The sequence below is a fragment of the Aedes albopictus genome, chromosome 1 (assembly GCF_035046485.1).
Source record: "Aedes albopictus strain Foshan chromosome 1, AalbF5, whole genome shotgun sequence".
Classification (NCBI taxonomy): domain Eukaryota; kingdom Metazoa; phylum Arthropoda; class Insecta; order Diptera; family Culicidae; genus Aedes; species Aedes albopictus.
Genome location: NC_085136.1, coordinates 27,589,187 through 27,597,213, shown reverse-complemented (window position 1 = coordinate 27,597,213; position 8,027 = coordinate 27,589,187). Strand labels below are relative to the sequence as shown.

Here is an 8,027-nt window from a genome sequence, read left to right as displayed (position 1 = left end):
CCTGCAGGAATCCTTCCAGGAATTTCTCCAGTATTTTCTCAAAGAATCCCTCCAGAAATTAATCCAGAGATTCCTCCTGGAAATCCTTCAAGAAATCCTCTAGGAATAATTTCAAGGATTCCTCCAAGAGTTCTTCCAGAAATTCCTTTAGGAATTAATCCAGGAATTTCTTTAGGGGTTTACTTAAAAAATTCTCCAGGAATTCCTCCCAGAGTTCCATCAGGGATTCCTTTCAGGAATTCTTTCATAAATTCCTTTATGAATTCCTCCTGGAATTGCTGAAGGAATTTATTCAGAAAATTTTCCAGGAATTCCTCCCAGAGTTCCTCTAGGAACTGCTCCAGGGATTTCTCCAGGAATTCATTCAAGAATTTCTTCTCCAGAAATGTCTTCTGGAATTCATCCAGAGATTTCTCCAGGGATCCAAGAAGTCCTACAGAACTCGTTCAGGAGTTCCTCCAGGCATTGCTCCAGTAAATCGTCCTAGAAATCCTCCAGGAATTCCTCTAGGGATGCTTCCAGGAATTCTTCAATTCCTCTAGGATAAATCTAGGATAAATTCCTTTAAGAATTCCTCCAGGAATTCCTTAAATTCCTTAAGGAATTTATTCAGAAATTTCTCCAGGAATTCATTCAGAGATTACTCCAGGGAGTTCCTCAGGGATTCCTCCAAGAATTCCTCCAGAAATTTCTTTAGAAATTCCTCCAGGAATTTCTCCAAAGATTTCTCCAGAAATTCCTCCAAAGATTTCTCCAGGAATTCAATCAAGAATTTCTCCTCCAGAAATTCTTCTTGGAATTCTTCCAGGGATTTCCCTAGGGATTCAAGAAGTCCTGCAGGAATCGCTTTAGAAATTCCTCCAGAGATTCATCCAGGAATTCTGTAAGAGATTCCTCCAGGAATTCCAGGTATTATTTCAAGGATTCCTCCACGAATTCTATCATAGAGTCCTTTATGGATTGCTCCAGGAACTCCTAAAGGGACTTATTAAGAAATTTCTCCAGGGATTTCTCCCAGAGTTCTTCTAGGGATTCTTGTTGAAATTCTTTCAGGAATAGCTCCAGAAATTTTTCAAGAAATTTCTCCAAGAACTCCTCTAAGGATTTCTCCAAGAATTCCTCCAGGGATTTTCTCAGGGATTCTTCCGGGCATTCCTGCAAGAATTCCTTTAGGGATTTCTTCAAGAATTTATTCCTGAATCTTCAGTAAATCGTCCTGGAAATCCTCAAGGCCATTCTTCATGAATTCCTCCAGGTATTTTTTCGAGAATTCCTTCAGGCATTCCGTCAGGAATTTTTCCAGGATCACCTGCAGGAATCCCTCCAGAAATTTCTCCCGGAATCCCTCGAGGGATTCTTCCAGAGATTCCTGAAGGAATTCCTTCAAGGATTTCTACAGGAATTATTCCAAGAATTCCTTAAGAAATTCTTCCAGTAATTGTTTTGGGATTTTTTCCAAAAATTCCTTGAAGGATGTATTCAGACACTTTTCCAGGGATTCCTCCCATAACTCCTCTAGGAATTCATCCAGGGATTCCTCCAGCAATTCATCCAGAAATTCCTCCAAGAATTCCACTAGGGAATTCCCCTGGAATACCTCCAGGGATTGCACCAGGGATTCCTCCGGGCATTCCTCAAAGAATTCCGCTAGGGATTTTTCGAGCAATTCATTTAAGACTTTCTTCTCCAAGAATTCCTTCAGTAAATCGTCCTGGAAACCCTGCAGACCATTCTGCAGGAATTCTTCCATGAATTTCTCCAGGCATTCCTCAACGAATTCCTCCAGGCATTCCTCAACGAATTCCTCCAGGCATTCCTCAACGAATTCCTCCAGGCATTCCTCAACGAATTCCTCCAGGGATTCTTCCAGAGATTCCTCCAAGAATTCCTTCAGGAATTCCTCCAGAGATTTCTTCATAAATTTCTCCAAGAATTCTTCTAAGTATTTCTCCTGGAATTTTTCCAAGGATTCCTCCAGGAATTTCTCCAGAGATTCCTCTAGGAATTCCTACAGAAATTATTTCAAGCATTTCTTCAGGAATTCCTTCATTGATAGCTCTAGGAATTCCTCTAAGGATTCCATCAGAAATTTATTCAGGGGTTTCTTCAGCAATTGCAAAATCCTTCTATCACATTTTCTAAAGATGTACACAGAAATTTCTCTAATGATGCTTTCAGAGTTACTTGCAGATTTTTTTTTTCGAATTACTTCAAAGATTTCTAGAGGAACTCCTTCAGCGATTTCTATTGGAATTCTTTCAGATAATTTTACAGGAACCAGGAAATCCCCCAAGAACTCATCCAGGAACTCTTTCAAAATTTTCTCCACGCAATCCTCTAGGAGTTCATCTATGGCTTTGTTTAGGAATCCATCCATGAATGCCTTCAAGAATACATCCTGCAGCTCCTGCAAAGAAATTCCTTCTGAAATTCTTCCTGCGATTCTTTCAGGTATATAGCCTGAGACTCTTTATTTTCATCAAGAAATCCTTCAATGGGTTATTCATGGATTTCGTCAGGAACTCCTCCAGAGATACCTCTAAGAGTTTTTTTTTCTGAAATTTACCAAGGGATTTCATTAGAAATTCAATAGAGAGACGAACCAGCCAAGGGCTGAAAGTCTCTATAGTAAAGCTAAATCAATCAATCAATCAGAAATTCAATTCCATCGATCATTTGAACGCTCCTGGTTCAATTTTAACAATCCTTCGAACCCTACTGGTTTGATTACAAGAATTCACCGAACACTGTCAGTTCGATTTCAAAGCTTCTTCGAACGCTACTGGTTCGATTTCCAAAATCCATTGAAGGATATCAAAACAACCCTTCGAATGCTACTGGTTTGATTTCAATAATCCTTCGAACACGTCGAACGCTGCTGGTTCGCTTTCATCACTCCTTCTAGCGCTACTGGTTCGATTCCAAGAATCCTTCGAACGCTGTTGGTTCGATTTCATCACCCTTCTAACACTACTGGTTTGATTACAAGAATTCATCGAATGCTACTGGTTCGATTTCAAAAATCCTTTGAAGGCTATCAAAACAATCCTTCGAATGCTACTGGTTCGATTCCAACAAACCTTCGATCGAACGCTTCTGGCTCAATATCCACACTTCCTCAAATACTACTGGTTTGATCGCAATAATCCTTCGAACGCTACTGGTTCGATTTCAACAAATCTTCGAACGCTGCTGCTCGATTTCATAAATCCCTTGAACACTAATGGTTCGATTACAACAATCGTCGAACGCTGCAGGCTCGATTTCATCACTCCTTCTAACACTACTGGTTCGATTTCAACAATCCTTCGAACGCGTCGAACGCTGCTGGTTCGATTTTATCACTCCTTCTAACACTACTGGTTCGATTTCAACAACCCTTCGAACGCTTCTGGTTTGATTTCATCACTTCTTCTAACGCTACTCGTTCGATTCCAAGAATCCTTGGAACGCTGCTGGTTCGATTCCATCACTCTTTTTAACACTACTGGATCGATTTCAACAATCCCTCGAACGATGCTGGTTTGATTTCATCACTCCTTCTAACGCTACTGGTTCGATTTCAACAATCCTTCTAACGCTGCTGGTTTGATTTCATCACTCTTTCTTACGCTGCTGGTTTGTTTTCATCACTCCTTCTAACGCTACTGGTTCGATTTCAACAATCCTTCGAACGCTGCTGGTTTGATTTCATAACTCATTCTAACGCTACTGGTTCGATTCCAAGAATCCTTCGAACGCTGCTGGTTCGATTTCATCACTCTCTCCAACGCTACTGGTTTGATTCTAACAATCCTTCGAACGGTACTGATTCGATTTCAACAATCATCCGAACGCTACTGGTTCGATTCCAAGAATTCTTCGAACGCTGCTGGTTTGATTTAATCATTCCTTCTAAAGCTACTGATTCGATTCCAAGAATCCTTCGAACGCTACTGGTTCGATTTCATCACTCCTTCTAACACTACTGGTTTGATTTCAGCAATCCATCGAACGCTGCTGGTTCGATTTTCACCACTCCTTCTCACGCTACTGATTCGATTCCAAGAATCCTTCAAACGCTGCTGGTTCGATTTCATCACTACGTCTAACGCTACTAGTTCGATTCCAAGAATCCTTCGAACGCTGCTGGTCGATTTCATCACTCCTTCTAACGCTACTGGTTCGATTCCAACAAATCTTCCGAATGCTACTGGTTTGTTTCTATCTCTCGAACATTATTGGTTCGATTCCAAGAATCCTTCGAACACTACTGGTTCGATTTCAACACTCTCTTGAACGCTGCACGGTCCCAGCTTCCCCACTTTTCATCTTCGAACATAACTCACGCGCAGACAACGCCGGGAGTTGAAAAGTTCACTACTTTCGTTTATGCGCCTTTCACTTTTCATCCTCGTCGCCCTTTCTAGAGTACTCGGAAGTATTCGGAATTCGTGTGAATTAAGAGAGTAACTAATGTTTTAGTAATACACCTAAACTTACACTCCGTGTTTTTTCTCATTCCGCTTCCTATCATCCACCGATACTAACCAAACGTGTCTATGCCTACTACGTTATTATCAACCTCCATCTCTATGCTTAGTGTTAGACCGTACATCTTACCCCCCCCCCACAAGCCTCGCGTATTCTTATAAAAGCTTGCTTAAATTTGTCCATGAAAGTGCTCGCCCCTACTTAGTAGGGAAGCTGGAAACGCCTTTGCGAGCGATGTAACAATCACAGTTATCAGCCAGATCCCATTATTCTGACTCATTCATCTTGCTAAAATGTGTACTGTCAACCAGTATAATCATTGAACCAAATATTATTCTTATTGTGGATTTTAAGAAAATTTTACACTCTGGGGTAATTGCCGAGTTCTACCGCAGCTGTCTAAGTTCTACCGCAGCCATGGAAATTATCAGATCATTGAAAAAGATTGCCAAATTAAAAAAATCCTTGCGAAGTAAATTGCTCTGAAAAGCAACAACAAACAATGATCATCGGCGTCGCATCCAAGACATCCTTGAATCAAATGATGATACCTCGGAGAAAATAAGTAGTTTGACAGCTGCGGTAGCTTCTTAATCTACTGTAAAACGGAAATTTTTCTCCAAATTAGCTATAACTACAACTTATTATATATATCATCATAATCTTCAATATGATTCAAGAGCAAAAAGTGATCTGTACTAATAAGCAACCCACATGACAGCGACTCGCTAGATGTGAAATAAACACTGATTCGAAAAGTGCAAAAAATTACATTTAATTTTAGCACAAAAATTACCTCATTCTTCGCCGTGCTACAGCTTTTTGGTCAGTAGATGGCTGCCGCCACCAGGTTGAAACGCCAACGCAGCTCGTCGCATGCCTTTTTCGTTTCGGTAGGTATTTGAAAGCGCCAATAAATAAATAATTTTCATCGCCGAATATCATCCATCGCGCCCCTCAACCAACAAAGTAGGCGCCGCGATGCTTTGAGCGCAACCGCAAACTGTCACACCGGATATGTACCACGTGATCTGTCACCACAGCCGCCCGCAATGCACCAACTCACTGGAAAGCGCGCCAAATGACGACGGCTCACATCTCACTTGTGAACTTGCGACCATGCTGCTGTCGTGCGCACGCGGTTGATGGTCAAGGTGATCCGGATCGAAAATGGATGCCACATTATCACTTCCGCTTTCTGTGAAATTGTAGGTTTACCATTGAAAACCGATTTAAATATTTTATTAGACTTCACTGAACTGAACTGAACTTAACATTTAATATAACTTTATCGCGTTGACTTTGTCAGATTCAGACTAAACAGTTGAAAACGGCTCCATCTGCTTCTTAAAAACAAACACCTTTCAGTTACTGAAAAACCTATCTAGACCCTTTTCTATGAATTTACATGCTTGAATACTGAATACATTCTTTGAAACAGTAAAAACGTGTTGGTTTACGAAAAAAATATGATAGACGTTTTCAAAATGTTTAGTCTGAATCGCAAAAGACACCTCGCCGAATCCAAAACACAAAATGCACTTTATTCAGCCGCCGCCGTCGCCTGCTTGGATTGTCACTCGATGCGTCGTCCAGCGGATGCTCTCGGCTAGAGCTCTGAGCCGCTGATCGCCACCCAACTGCCACCGAAAACGCGCCTCGCGTATCGACGCCCATCCAAGGAGCCCCATTTTTCTCCTTGCTCGAATGACGGAACGCGCGCGCCGCGCCAAACAAAACCGCGATCACGACAACGCCGGCGCCGCCTCACGTGGATACGGAAAAATGCTTAAACTCGCGCGCGCGCGTCTGGATCAAAAAAAAAAAATCCGAAAACACCGGGACACTGGCGCGGGAACAACAACGACGTCGTCGTAAATCCGATTCGAACCGACTACTATAACTACTGCTCTGCTGGAATCGGGGTATGCCTCTGCGCCATCGCCGCCGGTCATGTAAATAGCAGCAGCAAAAAAAAACGCGGGAAGAGGCGTGTATGGATTTTTCGAAGTTTGTCGTGTGGTCCCGCCGCGCCGCACGCCCGCGGTGTCTCGTGGTGGTGCGCGAGAATTCAGCAGGAGGAGAAGTGCGCGATTGCGATGGATTCGGGTCGAGAGCGACGCCCGGCTCGCATCGCAGGGCGGCTGATTATCGTTGCTGTCGCGCACGCAAGAGAGAAGCGTGAGGCGCGCGCGCGTATGGTTGTGGCTTAATGAAGTGCGCGGGTGGGAACGCGCGCAGGTGAAACGCGGAAGATGCGATCTCACGGCTGCTCAAAATTGTATGCAATGCTTGCATGCTACTTGCATGTTAATTCACGCTCATAAATTTCCACTCAATGTCAAAATATTTTTTTTTTGTAATTGGGTTCCCCGAATAAAAAATCTAGAAATTCCTTTAGGGGTTTTCTTAAAAATTTCTCCAGGGGTTCCTCCCACACGCTAAGATCAGTTTACCCATAAATGAGTAGTTCATTTACCCATATTTAAGTTTTGTATGCATAACCTATTTTATGGGTAAATTATACCGATAAATATAGGTAATATTTACTCATATTATAATCAAAGTGACTTTACCCATATATGGGTAAGTTGTATTTACCCATATTTGGATGAAAAAATAAACATTGAGCGGAAACACTCGCGTTTGGTACGTGTTTTTTTTTTGCGGACGAAGTTTTTTAAGCTAAGTTTTTATTGTTTGGTCCTGCTAAGTTTAAGTTGTGCTAAGAATACACAGGCCAGGCAATTGTGTTCTAGGAATTCACCCGGTTTGACGGAACGGAACAACCTCCAGTCCGTCGGAGCATCCTCATCTACATCTGCTCCTCTGACTAGAACGTCCAGCCAGGCGGAACAATCCGTCGCGACGATAGCCAAGAAAGTAAGTATTCAGTAAACACCTCCGGAAAGGGAGAATTCCCGCTAAATATTTAATTTTTCAACTTTTCAGCTGTCGGCAACTCTCCGGCGAATTCCAGCCGAATTCAAGGCCGAATTGGAAGTGAACCATATTCGAAAAGTCGATCGCATCAGCGAAACAGCAGCATTTCCGTGTTCGATTCCGAACGTCGAGGGAATTATCCGATAGTTTAGTTCGAACAACCTCTGTTGTCCGGCGTAACAAAATCATCCTGGTCTACATCTCTTCCTTTGATAAGAACGTCCAGCCAGGCGGAACAGTCTGTCGCAACGACAGCCAAGGAAGTAAGTAATCAGCTAACATCTCCGGAAAGGGAGAATACCCGCTAAATCTTATTTTTTCAACTTCCAGCAGAACAGCATTCCCGTTTCCGATTGCGAACGTCGAGAGAATTACCCGATGTATTCCGGTACAGCGGAATAACCATCCGAAGCAGAAGCGCCTACGAATAAGATCCTACCCCGGTTCGTTCGACGGAACAACCTCCAGTCCAGCGGAACAAAAGCATTCCCATCGACATCCCTTCCTCTGACTAGACGTCTAGCTAAGCGGAACAATCCACCGCGACGATAGCAAAGGAAGTAAGTATTCGGCAAACACCTTCGAAAAGGGAGAATTCCCTCTAAATCTTT

General features: G+C 42.7%; 1 long non-coding RNA gene across 1 annotated transcript; it reads left to right on the top strand.

Annotated features, from left to right (window-relative positions):
* The first annotated feature begins 7,110 nt into the window (after positions 1–7,110).
* LOC134291835 (uncharacterized) lies at positions 7,111–8,027 on the top strand. The gene is made up of 3 exons (XR_009999305.1): positions 7,111–7,356; positions 7,426–7,679; positions 7,750–8,027. It is a non-coding gene; the product is annotated as an uncharacterized LOC134291835 (long non-coding RNA).